The following is a 20822-nucleotide window of genomic DNA, read 5'->3' as shown; positions in this document are numbered from 1 at the left end:
TTTGTAACAATGTTATTTTAGCGGTTACGTTAAATACCGACCATCCCTAGTCGAGATCCTTGTCGGGATATATGGGCCCAGGATTACTCCACCTTGGGCATCTACTGCTTCTGCTAACAGTTGACCTTTACTGCAGGTACGCGTGCTATTCCACTCCGTGTTTTTGCAGTTTAGGTCACCTATCAACAACCTCGCTTGGTTGTTCCTTAACATTGTCTGAATGTCCAGCAGGTTTAGGGCTTTCTGAGGGGTGCTGTAAACGGAGGTAACAATTACTGGGCCTTTGGGGGTGTTCACTTGGGGCTGATGGCCTGTATTTCGGTGTCCTCTACTCCTATGCTGTGGTGGTAGATGTATTTCCTAAGTCGTCTCAAGACGCGACTGTAAAGCATCAGGTCGTTTAATCCGGCAATTGCTTCTAAGGATCCCCTATCAATTGCTGCTACTTGTTCCTTCGTACTCAGAAGTGTAGTCCTCCTTGGGGTGGTTTCCCGTCTTTTTTGCGGACTACCTGAATCTTTCTCTTGGGGTATATGTGGCATCCTCTAGCTGGCTGGGTGCCGCACTTGCAATTGCGGATCTCCTCTTCGCCTGGTCGGGGTAGATAGCGACAATCTGCGCTTCTGTGTCCTTCACCACATTTTACGCACGGCGCTGGGAGTGTGGGTATCGCTGGCCCCTGAAACATTGTCCAGCATCTTGGCACTTACGTTTTGCTCCAGCTTGACCGAGAGATTGAACAGTCTGGATATATTCCAGATGTCCTTGTTGGCTGTTTTCACTAGAACCAAAGACAGTTTTGGACTCTCGTTGGACATCCGACTGACCATCTGGAACGCTTTCGCGTTCCTGGTGCCCATCTCCTTGAGCTCCTGCTCAGCGTCGCTGGCCGTCGATTGTCGAAGTTGTACCGAGCCCTTCGGCCACGACACTGGTTAGAACGCAAAAGGTTAAAGTTTCCGATCGATCACTTTTTCCCGCTAATTAGTGTCGATATTGTGCCGTTTACGTTTCCCCAATTTCCCAATTAAAGGGTGTTCGAAAGTGTCAAAATATAGTTTTCGTGAAAAACCAAATGCCTACAAATCTAAAAAGAATGAGCCAATTCTGAGCATCCGACTAAGCAAATGAGGGTGAATTGCATAAAAAAATTGGTATCAACTTCTCTGACCAAGCGAGCTACTGTAAATTATTGTTAAATCCCCAAAACGCAACCAAATTTGCCTTGATTGAGACAATTAGTCAATTTCATCATAAACGCACTGTTTGAACTCCGAAAATACCAGAATCCAAACGAGTTCAATCACATTGATAAATCTATCTAAATTATTAGCTTAACAAAATTTGAATGAAATTATTAATTTAAATGTGCAAACAAATTAATACAGTTTATTTAAAATTATGCGTGTTTATCTAGTTAACGAATATGTATTAACGAGTTGACAAATACATATACATATGTAAACAGGCCAATAATGGAGTTTGACTAGAAAAAACGATTATCATTCATTATCTGCTGTTTGTTGGCCTTCTGATTACGATAAAATCTGGTGTATGAAAATGTGCTTTTCTTGGATGTAGGAACGGATCTCTTTCTGGTGCGGGTAAAGGTACGATCAAGGACCAAAAGAACCATAACAAGGCAAGAAATATCGACACAAAAAAGGTAAGATGCAGACAAACTAAACCAAGATAAAACATGCAGACACGAATACAAAATAGAACTAGAAACACAAGTAGATAAAAATGTCACCCAAGAGGCGTCAGATGTAGAGGAGCCCTGGAAACAGATCAAAACATCATTAATCAATCCGCAGAAAGAGTCTTAGGTGACCACCAAACAACAGATGAAGAAAACACTGGTATGCCGAAGAATGCCAAAGGGCCCTAAACACCAAAAACAAGACCAAAATAAAATGCTGCAGTGTCCAAGTGATAGAAACATCTAAAGATTCAACGACCTCAGAGCTGAGACAAGAAGCAAATAAAGAGAAGTTTACAATAAAACAATAGGCGCCGGGGTGAGGTCTCCATCAAGGCGGAGTGCATACGGAAGGGAACATCTATGTACTGCCATACTAGAGCTACTGAAAAATATATGGAAAACCGAAACCCTACCCAAGGAGGGGAATGAGGAGGGTTTCATTATCCCCACTCATAAGAAAGGAGACCGGTGGGCCTGCAAAAACTATAGGGATTAACACTGCTTAACATAACATAGTTGTTGCGGGTGGATACTTTCTGTGACCCCGACAGAGACAGGTCTACTTCAGGGATGCGATACTGCCAATAGCTAAACTGGGAGGTTTTTCATGTCCTATCCTTATTAGTATAGGTTAGAATAACCATAACCCATACATCCCTTTCCTATCTCCTCTCCTTGACGAAGGCAACGGGAAACCACCTCAAGTATTTTCCTTTTTCCCCAGTACAACATCATGGATATGTTCTTATTAAATTAGTCCATAGTTTCAAGCTCCCCGATCGGATCTCCGGAAGCTCCAAATAAGAATAGAAACATGAATAATAGCAAACTGAAACAAAGCAAATTAAGACAATATGCATATGGAATGTGAAGTCAGTGGTCCAAACTGGTAAAGTTCAGACTGCGCTGTTGGAGATGAGAAAATTGAATATATAGATCATGGGAGTGAGCGAGATGAGATGCAGCTACTGTGACATGGAGGGTTATAGAGTAAACTATTCCGGAACAACCAATGGAAGCACGAAGTGGGACTGATTATCAGAAAGGACGTCACTAATTTTGTGCCTAAAGAGTCGTTCTCCTACAATTGAATACGTCACCAGTGAACACATAACACATAATACAGATAAATTTGACTCTCAGATTAAATATCTTATATAGAAACTACTTAAACTAGAAAACCTTAGCGTACTGGGTGACTTCAACGCCAAAATAGATAAAGGAAGAGAAGGGCAACACATTGGACAGCACGGGCTTGGCGTTAGATACGAAAGGCGGGAAACTCTCAGACCGGTATGTTTATTCGATCTTTTACGATGCCCCCCTCAATTATAGCTTTAGATACGCAGCCACCGCGGCGTTGGAAAAAATGGAATGTGGCATCACGAGGCGCGACACCTACCTACCCATGTCAGGGACACGAAAGAATAGGGGCCGCTATGCGTCGCGATATTCCAATCCTAGGTGCAAAGGTGGCCTCACCTGACAGTGGACTTAAGTTAGAAAGGAAGTTCTAGAAGAAGGGAATAGCGGAATTGGCGGAATTATATGCAATCCTCGAGGTTGCTACAGACAAGGTCATAGAAGGACTAGAAGGAGAGATTGAGATCTACTCTGACAGCCAAGCGGCCCTAAATGCACTTCTCAGTATTAGAATGGGCAGTAGACTGATCCAGGAGTGCTGGGGTGCCCTGAATAAAGTATGGAACAGAAACAGGTAAACCTAGTGTGGATACCGGAGCACATGGGGTTCGCGGGGAACGAGCAGGCCGACGCATTGGCCAGGCGCGGGTCTTCTGATAGCCCAATAACTGCCGAACCTCACATAGAGCTAAGTAACAGACAGATAGCAAGCGCACTCAACGACCTTAAAGGTACCGCAGAGTCGTGGAGAAAGGCGGAAGGGTGTAGATAAGCCAAAGAGTTGATTGGAATGCCAGGCGAGGCCAAGGCAACGTCCCAATGGCTGATGTCAAGGAGTCGCTGGCCTCTGAAGGGGGTTATGATAGGCCAATGTGGTCTGAACAGACACCTACACCTACTTGGAATCGGTGTTAGCCCCGTATGTCCACAATGTGGAACGGCAGAGKAMACATCRTATCACCTTCTAGGAGTATGCCACCACTGGTCGCCCATGAGGARGCGCCTGTTTGGGGCCTCCGCACTCTCCTGCCTTGCCTTCGTCAGGAAGACGAAACGTCTGGGTGGTGAAGGGGAGGGGTAGTAAGGCGGGAGTGGATGGAAGGGGAATGGTGAAAAGGGCCTTTAAGGCCTACCCGCCAGGCCGATTTGGCCCCCCCACAGAACTACTACTACTACTACTAGTACGATGCTCCGGCTTCCCGACAGTCACTGGAGCATTTTGGTTGCATACCCGAGCGGTGTCAGACAAATAGTCGAGAAATYGATTGAATACAACAAGCCAGCGYTTATATGTTTTGTTGATCTAACKAGAGCATTTGACCGTGTCCAGCTGAAAGACGTCCTGCATCTCCTATACAACAGGCAAATCGCACACAATCTCATTAAAACCATAGAGAACATATATACAAACAATAAAATATGAGCACAAATAGAAGGAGACCTCACACAAGCAATACCAGCGGGTAACGGTATTCGTCAGGGTGACTCCCTGAGTCCTACACTTTTCAATTTAATAATGGAAGAAATTGTTCGAAGTGTTCGAAATGGGGGATGTAGAAATCAAAATAGTGTGTTATACTGACGATGCCGCTCTCATTGCAGAAAGTGAAGATGACTTACAAAGGTATTTACACTTATTCAACCTGACAGCCAAGTGCCGAAATATGGAAATATCACCGACCAACACAAAACATTTTACAACATCCAAAAACCGCTCTAAGATGCAAACTGGAACTTGACGATAGAGTAATCGAGCAGAAAATGAAACTTAACTACCTTGACGTGGAACTTTCCGGCTTCGGGGATATTGAGGCAGAGGTGAGAGATCAAACAACAAAAGCAATTAGAATAGCGGGCTGCCTGAATGCCATATGGTGCAAAAAGAGTATGGGAACGGACACTAAATCGAGGAGCTACAAAACCGTTGTGAGGCCGGTGATGACATATGCCGCAGAAACCAGGCCAGAAACAGCGAAGACCAAATGACTCCTAGAGACAGCTGAGATGAAAATACTTCGTAGAATCACCGGAAAGACACTGCTGGATAGAGAGAGAAGCAAGGATATAAGAATAGCCTGTAATGTCAAGAACATCAGTGAATGGGTAGGAAACACGAAGAAGGAATGGAATAAGCACATAAGCAGCATGGACCATCGCAGACTTGTGAGAATCGCTCGCGACAATTCCCAATTGGGACGAAGCGACGTTGGGCGCGCATTTTAATGTTGTTGGGCGATGCGGTGAGAATTTGTTGGAAATGGGTGTAGGCATCTCCGAACGATCGCTACAGCTATTTTTATTCGAATGAATCAAAAACCGCCATTTTTCGATCAGAAGTGATGATCAAAAAGAAGCACTTTTCTTTACTATTCATTTGTTTTACTTTTACGCACGGACTTTTACGCACATGTGCGCTAAAGTAAATCTGACAAATTGAACGTGTCACTGTCATAAAATATTTTAAAGTATTTTCATTAAAAAGTWCACGACAGGCTTTTTTAATGAATTACGTAGGTTTATAGAGAACTATTGATCATGATTTAAAGCTTACATTAATACAATTTGAAAATTATAATTTTGTTACAAGTTCAGTGTCAAAGACRTTCAAATGGTCTATTTTTTGCGCTCGCCGATGTTGCCACAAGCCAATCACGATTTTTTTAAAGATCGAAAACTTTATGCAATATATGCGTCTTATACAAACGCCATATCGTGAAAGCAGCATTTGGATTTTTAACACTCATTGTTTCACTTGTATATGCTTACAAAAGTACGCTTTTGAAAAATTACAAACCTCAAATCATGACAATTTCAAAAATGACATTGACATCAATTTTTAAATATGAAGTTGACGGCTTTTATTTTTGGCTGTTTTTTTATATATTATAACTTATTATTCGTTTTATGTCCTTTATTCGAATAAAAAATCTTGTTCGATGCGAGGGCGAAAATCCGTGTTTTGAACTCCTGACGGATTGACAAACGCCGTCGTCGGTCGAAAAACGACACTTTTCGCCCTTGTATCGAGAACTACTATTACCGGAAAATTTAGCGATTGTAGAAAACTTACAGGGTGGTTTTTTAGTGCGAGAGAGTCCATTATTTGCGTTTGTGTTGAACTTTCAAAAATAGTTTTATAACATATTTTAAAAATATCTCATATGATACGATATTAGATTGAAGTCCACATTGTTAACCCTGTACAATGTATTGATATTTCGGTTCAATACAATTTTTAACTGTGGTGATTGGAAAGACGTATTTTTTGTATCTTTAAGTGCTTTTTTTGCTTATACAATGAATTTTTAGATGTTTTTAAGCAAAATTTTACTAAAATGGCGATAATCTGCCAACTCCCAAGTAAGAAAAAAACAGTTCACGGTGCATATGCAGCGTTTCAAGCTGCATTCCATGAGCTAATGAAAAATGAGTAGTTCTATTTAAAAAAATACACTTTGATCTTGCCTCGTTTTTCTGAGACAGTTTGTATCATATATATTTTTAAAATGAACGCACTTTGTACATCAACAACTTTTATATGAAACTATTACTCTCTGTCTATCTCTGACTCTATCGCACTAAAAACGACCCTCTATAGTTTATAGTGGTAATATAGACAGGGCGTGCCACGAATTTGGGTTGTCCGTAACTCGCAAAATACAGTTGCAATTTCAAAAGATTTTGGCGTTTTCTTAAAACCGGTAAGTTTTTTGGGTTTTTATACCGTCGTCAGATAGAATTTTGAATTCGAAAAACCCGAAAAACTTGCCAGTTTGACCGTGGTCTATACATTATCTGTTATTTTTGTTTGTGTCTGTGTTTGTCTTAAGACACTAATTTATCTTGTAGTCAGCCACTGCATTTTTTGTTCATTATTTCCGGACACTTTGTATATTGTGAGTTGAGCAATTGTAGTCCACCAAAGCCAAAGTTGAATTTAATAATGTTTTTTCGCTCAATATTTGACTAGTCTCATTCTGATGGGCAAATAATCGAAAAGTGAATAGTCACGTTCCATTACGTTGCCGTTAAGGGTCCGAAACATCTGAATCCTCGTTCTATTCATCAGTTAGAGATTAACGGACCTAATGATTTTTCAATTACGTTTGACCGGAAATGGAAAAAAAACCACGGTGATTTTGCTGGAAATTGTCATACTATTTGGGTAAATCTTCCCTGAAAATGCGCCTTTTCATTGTCCAGGCAATCAAGTGGACCATAATTAGCCGAAAATGTGATTTTCCCCATAACCAATATCCTGCGAGTTTAAGCGGGTTTTCGAGTGAAATTTTCCCGATTTGCCAGTTTTAATCTATTTTCCCATTTTCGTTCAATTTTAGAAGCAATTTCTTACTACATAAATCGGCTGAAATTAATACTGGATTTTTCTCCGAATTTATTTCATCAGCGACAAAACAAACTTCCCCTACAACTACTTAAACTACTTAAAAAATAGTCGAAATATTCCATTCTAAAATTCGCGGCGCAGAGCAATTTAATAACAATTTTCAAGTAATGCGGTTTTATCTTTTACATTTAGGTGGAACTACCACTCCAGTTTCCGACATCCTTTTTCTTTGTCAAATTATTCAAATGGGCACACTAAATTATGAAACCGTTTTATTCTCTTCTCTCAAGAGCGTCACAGAGTTTAAATAACGGGCAAATTGGAAAACTTTTAATTAGATGATTTGTATCGATTGATTGAATGTGGACTATTCACAGTGTGATTTGCTAAATTTGTCAATGAATCATGATGAATCCTGATGATAAGGTTTTATCAAACTTTTTAACTGGTAAACTTTTTTGTTTGTGTTGTTGTTTCCATTCTTGCAACGATTTTCTGGCCTTTCTCAGTAGCTCTGATGCGACAATTTGCTGAAAAAAAAACCGGAAATTTGAAGGAAACAACAGCCATCTGCAAATCCACTAAGAATGAACAATAGGCTTGATAATATCCGGCAAGCACTTGATGAAATAATATTACAAATAATTGTGCGTCATACCATTAAAGATTATGTAACTTATCTCGAAAATGTAGGGAAAGTAATGCGCGAACTAGAAAACAAAAAAACTGATTTTTGCTTCAGAATATTGCGTGTGCTAAACTAGACAAAACTTCAAGAGTCTTGAAATAGGAATGGAATTGACTTAATAACTTCGTTGGCTGTTTATTGTTTCAATTCGCCTGGAACTTTTCGTATTAGATTCACAATTCGAAAGCTCAGTATTGTTATTGGCTTGAAATACATCAATTGCAAAGATAAATTCATTTTAGATGTTCAAAGCAATTTTGCTCGCTTTGTATAGTGCAGACAATAAATAGCTAGAAGTCTAGCTTTTGCTTTTGTACAGGTTTTTTTGTGCTCACTGAGCAAATTTCAACTTCAACAGTGAAAATGAGCATTAATGGGAGGGCCATCATACCATTAGGAATTATGCAGCATTTTCTAAACCATCAGTTTAATGGCTATTAATTAATCTCTGGAAAAAGTTCATCGAGCACTCATTGGGGTATGAAAAACCGGCAAATGACAATCATCATCAGGCAACATTTTCTGCCCACCGGCCAACGTTAGCGACGTCACGGCACTTCTTCGCGCTTTGGTCTGCGCCACCCCGATGCCTTATAAAAACGGACCATCAGCGTCGCAACGCCACAATTTGCGCTCCTTCTGCAGACGCCCAAATCATCCGGTTTGCGTTCAATCTAGACGCGTCCGACGTGCGATCCTCCGGTTTACCCAACCTGTTGAGTTCCGGAGCGTTTTCCACCACTTTTCCGACGATTTTCACGTTCACAGTTCGACAGGTTTTGCCACTGACTTACCAGGCTTAAACGGTAAGTCCTAAGCTGTGATTTGGATTAGAATCTATTTTTTTTATTATCCAAACTGGAATGGTATTTGATTTTTTAAAGCCTCTATTAGTAGTGTGTTAATCAACATTGCTTAAAATCTACTTTTATTGAGAAAATAATCACGTTAAGTGCTTCACTTTGAGGCTCTTAAGAGATACGTTCAGATAATGATGTCGGCGCTAATTAGGCCACATGCTCTGTTTCAAGCACCGATTTGTTTTATAGATAGACCATTACATGATTGTGGAATTAGCGTTTGATTTTCCCGACTTTTTTAAATTAATTTGTGCGTCAAATATTTTTTCAATAGTTTAAAAAATGATCTATAAATTTACCTGTTTTTCGGTTCAAGTTGATGGGAATTATTTTTCGCCAACGACTTTCTCAAGAATGATTTGTCGACAATGAGTTTTCCAGATGACGGTCACCCCGAAACTCGATTTTCGAATTAACTGGAATAGAGAGAGTGCGACCGCAATCGGCTTCAATCAGCTTGAAAAAGGAGCAAAAATGCATTCTTTGCGAAAATCATCCTCCAACTTTTACCCAAATTGTTCTTTAATTATTTTCAATTTTAACAATCGAAATTTTGAAACCGCTCATTGAACTGGAGAGGCTTTTCGGTCTTTTCCACCGTCGTGCACAAGAATTTCGTCCTGACATTTTGCAAGCACGAGTGGCTTGCATCTTCAGAGGCCCAAAGAACGAAAAATATAGCAAATATGAATCTGGCAAGTTTTTCGGGTTGTTTGGCAGTCGTGGAAAAGTATTTCTTTTTGATTGGAGAAGTTGTTGAGCAAACCACCCGTGCTTGCGAAACATCAGCAAGAAATGTTTATCCAAGACTGCCAAGCAACCCGAAAAAACTCAGCAGCTTCTAGCGTGTCTTTTGAGCTCATTGCATCGTCCTATTTTGCTTAAAACGAGTTGAGAACAAACCATTCTTTTTGACTGGTTATCGTTGATTTTTTAGTTGCAATTTATTTATGCAAACCGCTAGGTCGACATAACGGATAATTGCGAATGCTGATTAAAATTAAGCAAATTGCTCCGTTTGGAGTTTTTTCGATTTACTGCGGAATCTCCTGCTGAGTTCAATGAGATGTTTAAGCAAATTTGAATGTTATTGGAAAAGCCGTTAGGAACCGATTGCAATTTAACCGCGATGTGATGTCATTTGTGGAGTGAACGCTTTTAAATTAGGAAAGTTTGTGCAATTTCACAAAACGGTTGATTTTCAATAATTTCTCGCGAGTTCAACTTTGTTTTGTGCCAACATTTTAAAATTAGCACATACTGAAACAAGCGCTGATATTGTGGTTGCAAATCGCCTTAACCTGACTTAATTAGTTAGTAAACCCTTTAAAAGTAGGTGCAAATCAAGTTTTCAGGTAAAAATCCACCGATTTATTCTAAGATTAAGATCGTTGCTGCTCCTGTTCGAATTTCCTCCAACTATTTGTTGAGCTGGCAAACTCCAAAGAAGTTACTCTATCGGAACATAGTTGCGGCCACTATCTCTAAACCTGTTATTCTCTGGAACCTTTTGAGCGACGTCCAACTTTCGACTGAGCATTTCGCCAGGCATTTAAAGTCGCATTCTAACAAGGAAAAACAAAAGATACCGGCAAAAGTTCCGGAAAATCGTCGATATCAAAACTTCTCCATGGAACGGTAAACCGGTTCGGTCGGTTCAATGTTGTTTGATAACAATGCAAATACTTTCATTTTGGCAAATTTCATTTGCCAACTGACCAGAAAACCTTCAGGCTTATGCTGTCGTTTCCTCAACACCTCATGACGTATGAATGGTTTTTTTGATGCTTTTAAATTAGTGTTTAAATATCCCGAAAAAACTATGCAAATTTACAGGATCGTTTTTCAAAAGAGCCTCTCGAGAGCTGCCTATAACTCTGAACTTTTGTTCGGAAATTCCTAACCTCAAAAGAGATAGAAGTAAAATTGTTAAAGTTTATGGAGCCACCGAAGTTTTCGAGCTTATTTCTCAGAAACTCTTAGAAATATCGCAAAATCATTCAGATATTTTCGATAGAGCGTTTCAAAATCTGTCTTTAACCCCTAACTTTTGTTCAGAAATTCCTCACTTGACAAGAGATAGAAGTAAAATTGAAAAAATTGTACGCAGCCGCCAAAGTCTGCGCGCTCATTTCTCTGAAACTGTTGAAAATATCGCAAAATAATTGAGTTCTTTTCGATACAGCGTCTGAAGAGAGGCCTTTAATCCTTAACTTTTGATCAGAAATTCTTAACCTGACAAGAGATAGAAGTGAAATTGAGAAATTTTATGGAACCGCTAAAGTTTCCGAGCTTATTTCTCCGAAACTCTTGAAAATATCGCAAAATTATTCAGATCTTTTCGATAGAGCGTCTCAAGAGCCGTCTCAAAACGACTTTAACCCTTAACTGTTGTTTAGAAATTCCTAACCTCAAAAGAAGTAGAAGTAAAATTGTGAAGTTTTATGGAGCGCCGAAGTTATCGAGCTTATTTTTCTGAAACTGTTTGAAATATCTCAAAAATCTTTAATCCTCAACTGTTGTCCAAAAATTCCTAACCTCAAAAAAGATAGAATTGAAATTGTAAAATTTTATGGATCCGCCGAAGTTTGCTAGTTTATTTTTCAGCAACTAATGAAATTATCCCAAAATCATTAAGAAGTTTTTTAAGAGTTGTCTTTAACTCTTAACTGTTGTCTAGAAATTGCTAACCTGGCGATAGATAGAAGTAAAATTGTACAACTTCAAAGAACTGCCAAAGTTTAAGAGTTTCTATTTCGGAAACGGTTAGAAATTTCAGACTAATCATTGAGACCTTTTTAATAGAGCGTCTCGGAAACTTCCCCACCTATTCGGTGAATAATCAGCAAATACGTTGGAGTAAATTAATATATTTGACTATCTCCTGATGAGTTTACTAACTCACTAATTAAGTCACATAAATTCGATGCAAATTCTCTAAGAAAATGGCGAACGCAAAAATCCGCAAAAGACTTCAATTAACCATTTCTGTGCCATCAGCAAGTGAAGAAAAATGAACTGTGTATCATACAATCAAAAATTATGAAAAATATCCAAAAATGTTGGAAAATGTATTTTTAAAGTGTAAAATGTTGATTTCAATTGCAACAATTTTCAACTTCCAGATTTTCAAAAAACTTAAACAATTGGTTTAAATAAAAAAATTTTTAAAGCATCGTCTCATCTGGAGCGAAAAAGCACACAAATTATTCATTGACATTATCTGGCTTAAAAATACGTTGCAACATTGTTGATTTTGACCTCATCACACCTTCATTAGCATTTTGCGGGGATTTACATAAAATTAATGACACTACAGTTTTCAGCTTCACGAGAGACAATAATGCAGCAGGGGTTTTGTGCAAATTTTAAATTACATGAAAATCATAAGTTGTTATTAATTAAAGTTAAACACAATGAATTTGCAGACTTTTCTAGAGAATTTGATTGTTTTTGCATGCGTTGGTTTCACTAATACTGGTTTTGTGCAATAACATCAAAGTTTCCTCTTCCATATTACAATTTATTATAGTTTATATGAAAAAAAAAACAATATTGTGATGACCTAAAAAATTGATGTCTTGAATTTATATAAAAATTGGTGTCAACTTTTTGTAGATTGGCCTGGGAAATAAATGGACCCGAGACTGGACTTGGAAGCCGAAACGGGTTAAATTTTTTAATTTAATTTCGTTGCATGCGTGAAAACATCAACTCTCCCAAGCCTTCCTTCACTTTCTCTATACATTTTTTAAACTAGGAAAAATTGTCCAGTGTCTACTTGCATTGCCTTACAAAAATGTTTTTTATCACAACGTTTCGGATGGTAGTATCACTAAAGGAGCGCTTCAGGCAATCGCTTGAAATGAGTCGAAGATAAAGCAATACATAAAAACAGTTTGTACAACAATGAAAGTCCGAATAAACCATTCCACCTCAACAGTGCCCAGCGCGTTTGAACACTTGAATATATTTGCATTGTTTATTCGGATGTCTATCGAAAATCATCTGTGTAAGATGGAGGTCCGAATAAACCAATCACTGTTCAATCTACTAATATGCATGATGCAAATCTGCCGTTTTCCCCCTTTTGCGGCTATTTTTTAACGAAGCAAATATCGCCTAAAGGCCAACAGTAATGGTTGTGTACGACAGTTGATTTTCCATTTCACTGAATGCGCAACGGGAAAATAATGACCACAGGAACACACAAAGTCATTAGACGTGGGGACAGTGAATATTCTTCTTGATTCCGTTATTGCGCTGAGTGATTAAAATTTAAATCACTGCAAATGATGCAGATTGGCAATAGAGAATATTCGCTGGTAACTGAAGAAAAAATTCAAAGATTTGTTAAAACTCGAGAACCATTTTAAGAACCCGCCAATTAAACTTGGAATTATTTAAGTGAATAACATTCATTTTCCATCCGCCTACATTCACGTTTGCAATGCGAAGATGAAGGGCGAAACGTACATATAATACATATTCGCATCCGTCTAAATATAGCCCGAATCTTTATTAATAGTTTAGATCAGATATTGATGAATTTAACTTTTAGTGGATTTCGCGTAAAAATAATTAATCACGCCCGTCAATTTTGCACAACTGGCAGGGCCCGAGCCATTAGTTATACCTGCTAGTGAATAAGATTTTTCTTGCAATCGATTCAGCGGATGCAAATAAGTTACTTAAGAAGCTTGATTATAAGCGGCAAGTTTGGATGTATAATAGAACGCGCCAAAGTTATCGAACACCCTGGGGTTTACTTATTTAACCGCACCTCCACATTCCACTCTTCACTGCCCATTCAGTCCCAAAGTAATTACTTAATAACTACGTCAAAGTTTCCTGCTTTTGCTCATACTTTATAGTTTCAGATTGTATTAAATCCGTAAACTTCCCAGATATGCGTCTATTTCTATTTGAGAGGACTATGACATCACGTAACGTAATCTTGTTTAGAGCGTGCTTCAAGTAGGAAAATGAGGTTTTTTTCAAGCAAAACACCTGGGAAATAATTTACTTTGGCGTTGGAGAGTACAGTTGTGTTAATGTTTCAAAATTTCTAATGAGTAATCAAATTATGTAGATATCAAGCTAAAAAAATGTCAACATTTTAAAGCAAAGGATCATTTAAATTTGTAGTTTTCAAGTCGAAATATGACTTTTTACACACTTTGTAAATTCCGGTCTAAAAATGAAGGTTTTTCCATACTGCATGGAATTTTTTAAAATTTCGTAATTTTCAATGTGAAACAAGCAGAAACTTGAAATGTTTACAGTCTACAGTCTTCTAGAGAATCTCAAACGGCCAATAATTTAATTAAAATTGCCCTGAATCTTGAGTTCTGACATCTTTGCAAATTCCGGTTTAAACATAATCGCAAAATCATTTACGGATTTCACGCAAATGCATGGGTTCATTTAAAAAATCGTTACTTTCAATCCAAAATAAGTAGGGATTTGAAAATTTCACAGTCTATAGAAAAGATTTAAATCTAAAAATTTTGAAAACTAGGTACTTCAAAATGGCATAGAATTCGGATTTTTAATTACTTTCTAAATTCTGGACTGAAAATAACGGATTTCACGCATATTTCGGTTTTGTTCAAACATCTGTTACTATCTACTCACAGCAAGTTAGAACTTGAAAATTTTCTTATGATAAACCTGAGATTTTTTCCTTCAAATTCTGGTCACACATTAACGATTTTTACTTTCATTTGAAACTAAAAGATTCCGAACCTTAAACGTAAAACAAGTCCTAACTTGAAATGTTCGCAATTTATAGAAGACACTTGGATCTTAAACCCCCGAAAAATGAATTAAGATCGCGCTGAAACTTGTGTTTTGACAACTTCGGAAATTCCGGTCTAAAAATGATCGTAACTTTGAATCGACAACAAGTAGCAACTTGAAAACTATACAGTCTATAGAAGATATTTCAATTCGGAAAACCTACAAATTACATTAAAATTGCATCTAATTCGTATTTTCAACTACTTTGTAAATTATGGTCTAAAAATGACGGCGTTCTGGCATTTTTTGGTTTTGTTTAAATATTCGTAACCATCTACTCAAAACAAGTTACAACTTGAAAATTTTCCAGTCAATAGAAAATAGTTATTTATAAAAAGCTTGCAATTTTCGTTCAAATCACTTCAAACTTTGATTTTTTATTCAAGTTCTGGTTAAACATTCAAACGATTTTCACTTTCACTTGCCAGTAAACAACTTCAACAAAACCAGTCAACTTCGTAAGGCAAAATTCTTAACTATCAATCGAAAACAACTAGAAACTTGAAAAATATACAGTCTATAGACAAAAATTAAATTGGGAAATCTTAAAAATTACTTACAAATTGGACTGAATTTGCATTTTTAACTACTTTGTAACTTCTTGTCTAAAAATTACGGTGTTCGGGCATTTTTTGGTTTTGTTTAAATATTTGTAACTATCTACTGAAAACAAGTCACAACTTGAAACTAAAAACATTCCGAACGTTAAACGTAAAACAAGTCCGAACGTGAAATGTTCACAATTTGTAGAAGAAACCTGAATCTTAAACCTCCATAAATTGAATTCAAATCGCGCTGAAAACTTGAGTTTTGACAACTTCACAAAACTCGCCTAAAAATGATCGAGAAACATTGGCGGCTTCACGCAACTGCAATCCCTCATTTAAAAAATTGTAATTTTGAATCGTAAACTAGTAGCAACTTGAAAACTATACAGTCTATAGAAGATATTTCTTTTCGAAAAATGATTGCAAAACTTTGACGATTTTCAATCAAAATTTTCAGCAAATGCACAGTTTCACTTAAAAATTTATAACTTTCAATCCAAAACAAGAAGCGAAAACTATATCTATAGTCTATAGAAACTAATTCAAATTAAAAAACGTAATACTTAAAAATCGCATAACGATATCGCAAGCAATAACGATTTTCATGTAACTAAAAAATTCGCAACGTTAAATGTGAAACAGGTATCAACTTGAAATTTTTATAGTTCATTGAAAATATTTGAATATGAGAAACCTACGAATTTCGTGCAAATTGCATTCAATTCTGATACTTGACTGATTTGCAAATTGTTGTATAAAATCGAGGTTTGAATGGTCTGAAAACAGGAAATTCAAAAAGTAAAACTGAAGAATAAGCAGTAAATCCAACACAATCTTCGACCTTTCTTGAAGAAAAAGAACAATAAATCGCGTGTTCGATTCGATTCATTAAATTTCCATGAACGTTTTTTTCCTGAAATACTTTTGCATGGAAAAATGGAAACTATAAACAATTACGGCTCTTCCGTGTGCTTCCGAAGCGATCCAGATGGATACCGTAAATTTAGGACAATTTGTCTCTGTCAAAACTGTGTAGCTGAGGCTTCGCACAATCTGCCAACTTTTACGCATTAAGCTCTGCAACTCTCTGCTTAAAATGATTAGAAAGTTTTCGATGAAAAAAATATTTGCCCACGTTCTGAATTGCTGTAGATCCAGGTAGCTCATATATTATTGAGAACTTTATCTATCTAAACGGCAGCGAAAACTCTGTCTAGGAATTAATTCATAGCTCAAGCTCAGCACCCCTAGGATCTTTGCGAATAATGCGAACTTAGTGCGGATTATTTTAAAGTTGAGAAACAATTCAGAGAGTTATTTTAATTAAGAGCTGCTGCTCTGGCATAAAGGGCAAATTATCTCATCAGAAGGTAATACATTTTACCGATTGGCCGACTCAGTTTTGATAATTTCTTCGGCAGTGTTTCAGAATAAATGCGCTGCTGAATATCAAGCTAATCAGCTTGTCATTCCGCATGATCAAACTGAAAATAATTAAATCCCGCTCTCACTCTCTCGCTTATTTGTTTCGGTTTGTCATCATTTAATGCCCGAATAAATCGGATTTATTTATTTTCGGAAAAGTTGGTTTGATACGATTTAATCATTGTCGACGCGTTAGCTACACACATAAGCAAAATTGGATGTAATTTCATTAATGGGGGCTTTACCTTATTTTGAAATGCGCAATTGGCTGGAAAATATTCAATTTTCTCATTCATTTTTCAAGTTTGCAAGCAAAGTTGTGTCCTGCATCTACAACCTATTTTCTAAAGCGTTGGGAGAAGTTATAAAGGGCCAGATTTACATGATTTCCTGAACATTCTTTGGCAAATATTTACTTATTTACTAAAGCCACTCAAAGTGTAAGTGTGGTCCTTATCAAAACATATCTAGGACACTTAACAATACCTTTTTCGTGTCGATTTACGTTTTAAATGGAACCATTCGAGTTCAATTATCGGGGCAATTTGTTTGAAATTCTTCGACTGCCCAGAATTTTAAACGCTTTTCCACCAAAATTGCATTTTAAAGCTCACAAATAAAAGGCTGCTTTTAAAAGCTGACAAAAAGACTGAAGCTCAAAAAATATGTGCATCGCGCATGGAAATATCGACAATTTTCACAAAAATGCATGATTTCCTTAAAAAAAACCACAAGTTTAAATTCAAAGCAAATGTCGAATTGAAATTTTCACTTTCTATAGAAGAGGTTTCAGTAAGAAAAACCTGTGAATTTTGTTCAAGTCGCATTCAATCCTGATTTGTAGCAAGTAGCAACTAGAAATTTTTACAGTCTATAGAGAACATTTCGGGGTGAGATAGCGACGATTTTGGTACAAAACCTATTCATTCCTGATTTTTGACTGCAATGCAAATTCTGATTTTAAAATGGCAGTTTTTAACTCTCTCTCTCTGTCTTTAACTAATTCTAACTTTCAATTCCTCACAAGTAACAACTAATAACTTTCACTGTTTATAAAAAAGGAAAACCTGTGAATTTTTTTCAAGCCGCATTCAATCGTGATTTGAGCTACTTTGAAAATTCTGGTCTAAAAGTGAAGGTTTTCACGCAACTGCATCGATTTCTCTAAAAATTTGTAACTTTCAGTCCATGAAAAGTAGAAACTAGAAATTTTACAGTCTATAGAGAACATTTCGGGGTGAGATAGCGACGATTTTCGTACGAAACCTATTGAATCCTAATTTTTGACTGCAATGCAGATTGTGATCTAAAAATGGCAGTTTTTACGAAAGTGCAAGGGGTTCTTTAAAAATTTGGAACTTTTGGTCCGTAACAAGAAACAACTTGAATTCAACTGTTGAAAAAAATCCGATATGAAAAACATGTAAATTTTCTCTAAATTACAGGGAATCTTAATTTTTACTATTTCGTAAATTCTGATCTGAAAATTAACGGGTTTCACGCAACTGCAGGAAATTCTTCAAAAATGTGTCACTTTTATCCATCACAAAGTAGCAACTTGAATTGTTCACAGTTCATGGAAGAGATTCTAGCGTGAGATATTTGTGATTTTCGTACAAATCGCATCAAATCCTCATTTTTGACTACAATGCAAATTGTCATCTAAGAATGACGATTTTTTTCGAAACTGCATGGATTTCGGTAACAATTTGTAACATTTGATCCGCAAAAAAGAACAACTCGACGTTGTCACCATCCCTAGAAGATACCAGTATGAACCACCTGTGATTTTCCTTCAACTTGCATGAAATTCTGTTTCTCTACTAATTTGTAAATTCTGCTCTAAAAATGACTGAAAAAGTTTTACAAAACTGCATAGATTTATTTAACAGTTAATTTTATTTCGGAATTAACACTCTTCTTAAGAAAAATGTTTTTATTCCAAAAAAATACAAACTACAATTGAGCTTTGCAACTGAGCTTAAGAATAGAACTATCTGACTAAACTGACTATCAAACTAACAAACTGACGAACTGACTGCACAGGCTAAGCTACGCACTTATATATGTTTCTTATATTGCTGATCTAAGCAGGTGACCAATAATGACTAAGATGTATTACTTTAAAATGAATCATCGGAAGTGGCCATATAACTAGTTTGTAACTTTCAATCCACAAATAAGCAGTAACTTGAAATTTTCACGATCCATACAAAGCATTTCAAAGTGAAAACCTGTAAATTTTGTTTAAAACCCATTCAGTTTTTGACAGAGTTTTTCGCAACTGTAAGGATTCTTTAAAACCAATTTTACTATCAATCCCTATCAAGTAACAATTTGAAATTTTCACCGTTTATAAAAAATATTTCAATATTTAAAACTGAGTGCATTTCCTTGAAATTCCATAAAATCCTGATTTTTTACTAATTTGAAAATGTTGGTCTGAAAATGACGATTTTCACGCAACTGCGAAGATTCTTTAACTGTAACTTTCTTTGTAAAAAAATATATTTTTTTCTTGTTTTGTTTGTTTTTTTTTTTTGTAACTTTCAATCCGTAACAAGTAAAAACTTCAAATTTTCACCGCTCACAGAAGAGACTCTAATATGAAAATCCTATAATCTTTGTTGAAATCATATTGAATGCTGATGTTTTACGACTTTCCAAATTTTTGCCCAAAAATAACGAATTTTGGCCGATCTGCATGAATCAACGGGTAGGAAATTTGAAACATCATCTATTCATGGGCGAAGTTAAAAACTTGTAAACTGACCGCAAAATCTGTTAGCAAAAGAAAAAATCAGAGCAAATAGACAGTCAAATCAATTAAGAGCTTGATGAAAAGGGACAAATAAAGCAAAGATGCAATGCACTCTCGGTTTCCTGTAAGTGGCTTAGTCTGCGGAAGTAGCTGGCAGGATACCGGAAGTGGGAAATGGATCAGCTGACGAGAATTAACAGTTTTGAGGGCGCCTTGTAACAGATGAAAATTCACGCAAAACCATATTAGTCAACGTAAACGAACCGAAAGGGTTTCAGCAACTTTCCTTTACTTTACGGCCGTCGGAGTCATTTTTAATAAGCGGCTTGGCTAATTTATCATTTCTACCACAGCGGAATAAAAAACCGGTTTAATTTTCATAATCACTAGAGCTCAGATGCTTTGCTAACCCCCAAGAGCCTCAACTTTAATGATAAAACTTGCACTTTTCACTCCATTTTCCTACACATTTTGATGATTCAAATCGCCCCCAGTCGGTTAAGGTTTAGTGTGCCCCAAAAGCCCCAAAATTATGGAGAAAACGTGTAGCTTTTCATCGGATCGCTTCAATCCAATCACGGGAAATAATACGCAAAATAAACCGTTCTGACGTGATGCTAAACGCTTGGAGGACGAAAGCACAAAACATGCGAAACATTCCTTAACGTTTCCGTGAGCTTTTGATAGCGAGAAAATGCGGAATGAGAGGAAATCCTTTGATTCATGCAGATCGCCCACAATGGAACTCAAATGTGTTTTTGTTGATTAGGAAAATGTACAATTTTAACCTGGAAGTTTTAAAGGAAAGTGTACACATTTTTCAGTTGCTTTTACAATGAATCAAAGCTCATCTGTTTCCACCACCCATGATTCGCAAAAGTAGTATTTTTGGGTCGATCGTAAAACAACTATTTATGGTTATTATTATTTTATGTGGACATGTGCTTAGTAATATTAATAAAATTGATCGTAAAACATCGATTCATCAGCGAGTGGAAACCATCTTTACAACCGATAATAGAGCAGCTTTTTCGCAAATAAATGCCGATGTTTTCACTTCGAAATCATCACCAGTTGATCGTAGAATCGACAAACAAAACAGATGTAAATGAAGTCAATCCTGTTTTGTCATTTCGTCAAACTAAGACCCTCAATGCAGAATGGTAATTTTCCAAGTGGCATCGGAAAACTGTTTTGATTCAACTGTGGATTTACGGGCTTTAATTCCCGTTCTAAATACACTTTAAGGACATTTTCAGAGAATTCCAGGTTCGGACGTGCAGTATTCCAGCTAGGAAATCATTTTCGAAAATTCACGCCACAATTAAGCATTCCTGGCGTTGACCTGAGAAACCGTCCCTGGACTCACAAAGCCAAATATTTCGCTTTCCGCTTTACTTTGAAATTATATTAAAGGAGCATCTTAAATTGCCTACTTTCAATTTAATGGAAATTGACTAAATGATATCGCATTAAGTGAAATCCAGACTCAGATTTCCATCACTTTAATTTTAATTTTTCTTGATTTTTTCTGTGAAATTC

At 36.8% G+C, this 20822-nt stretch overlaps 1 protein-coding gene across 2 annotated transcripts in view; it reads left to right on the top strand.

Annotated features, from left to right (window-relative positions):
* Positions 1 to 8497: 8497 nt before the first annotated feature.
* LOC109542568 (diuretic hormone 44) overlaps positions 8498 to 20822 on the top strand; it is a 37937-nt gene continuing 25612 nt past the window's right edge. Inside the window, exon 1 of one of the 2 annotated variants that reach the window (XM_048664947.1) lies at positions 8498 to 8690. The gene's annotated coding sequence lies outside the window, so the exon portion shown is untranslated. The remainder of the gene's footprint in view (positions 8691 to 20822) is intronic. The other variant, XM_048664953.1, reaches the window with a different exon arrangement.

This window comes from Dendroctonus ponderosae, unplaced genomic scaffold (assembly GCF_020466585.1).
Source record: "Dendroctonus ponderosae isolate FM_Combo_2020 unplaced genomic scaffold, Dpon_F_20191213v2 Dpon_F_20191213_3, whole genome shotgun sequence".
Classification (NCBI taxonomy): Eukaryota; Metazoa; Arthropoda; class Insecta; order Coleoptera; family Curculionidae; genus Dendroctonus; species Dendroctonus ponderosae.
The sequence above is the reverse complement of the archived record's forward strand: the minus strand, read 5'-3'. Positions and strand labels throughout refer to the sequence as shown.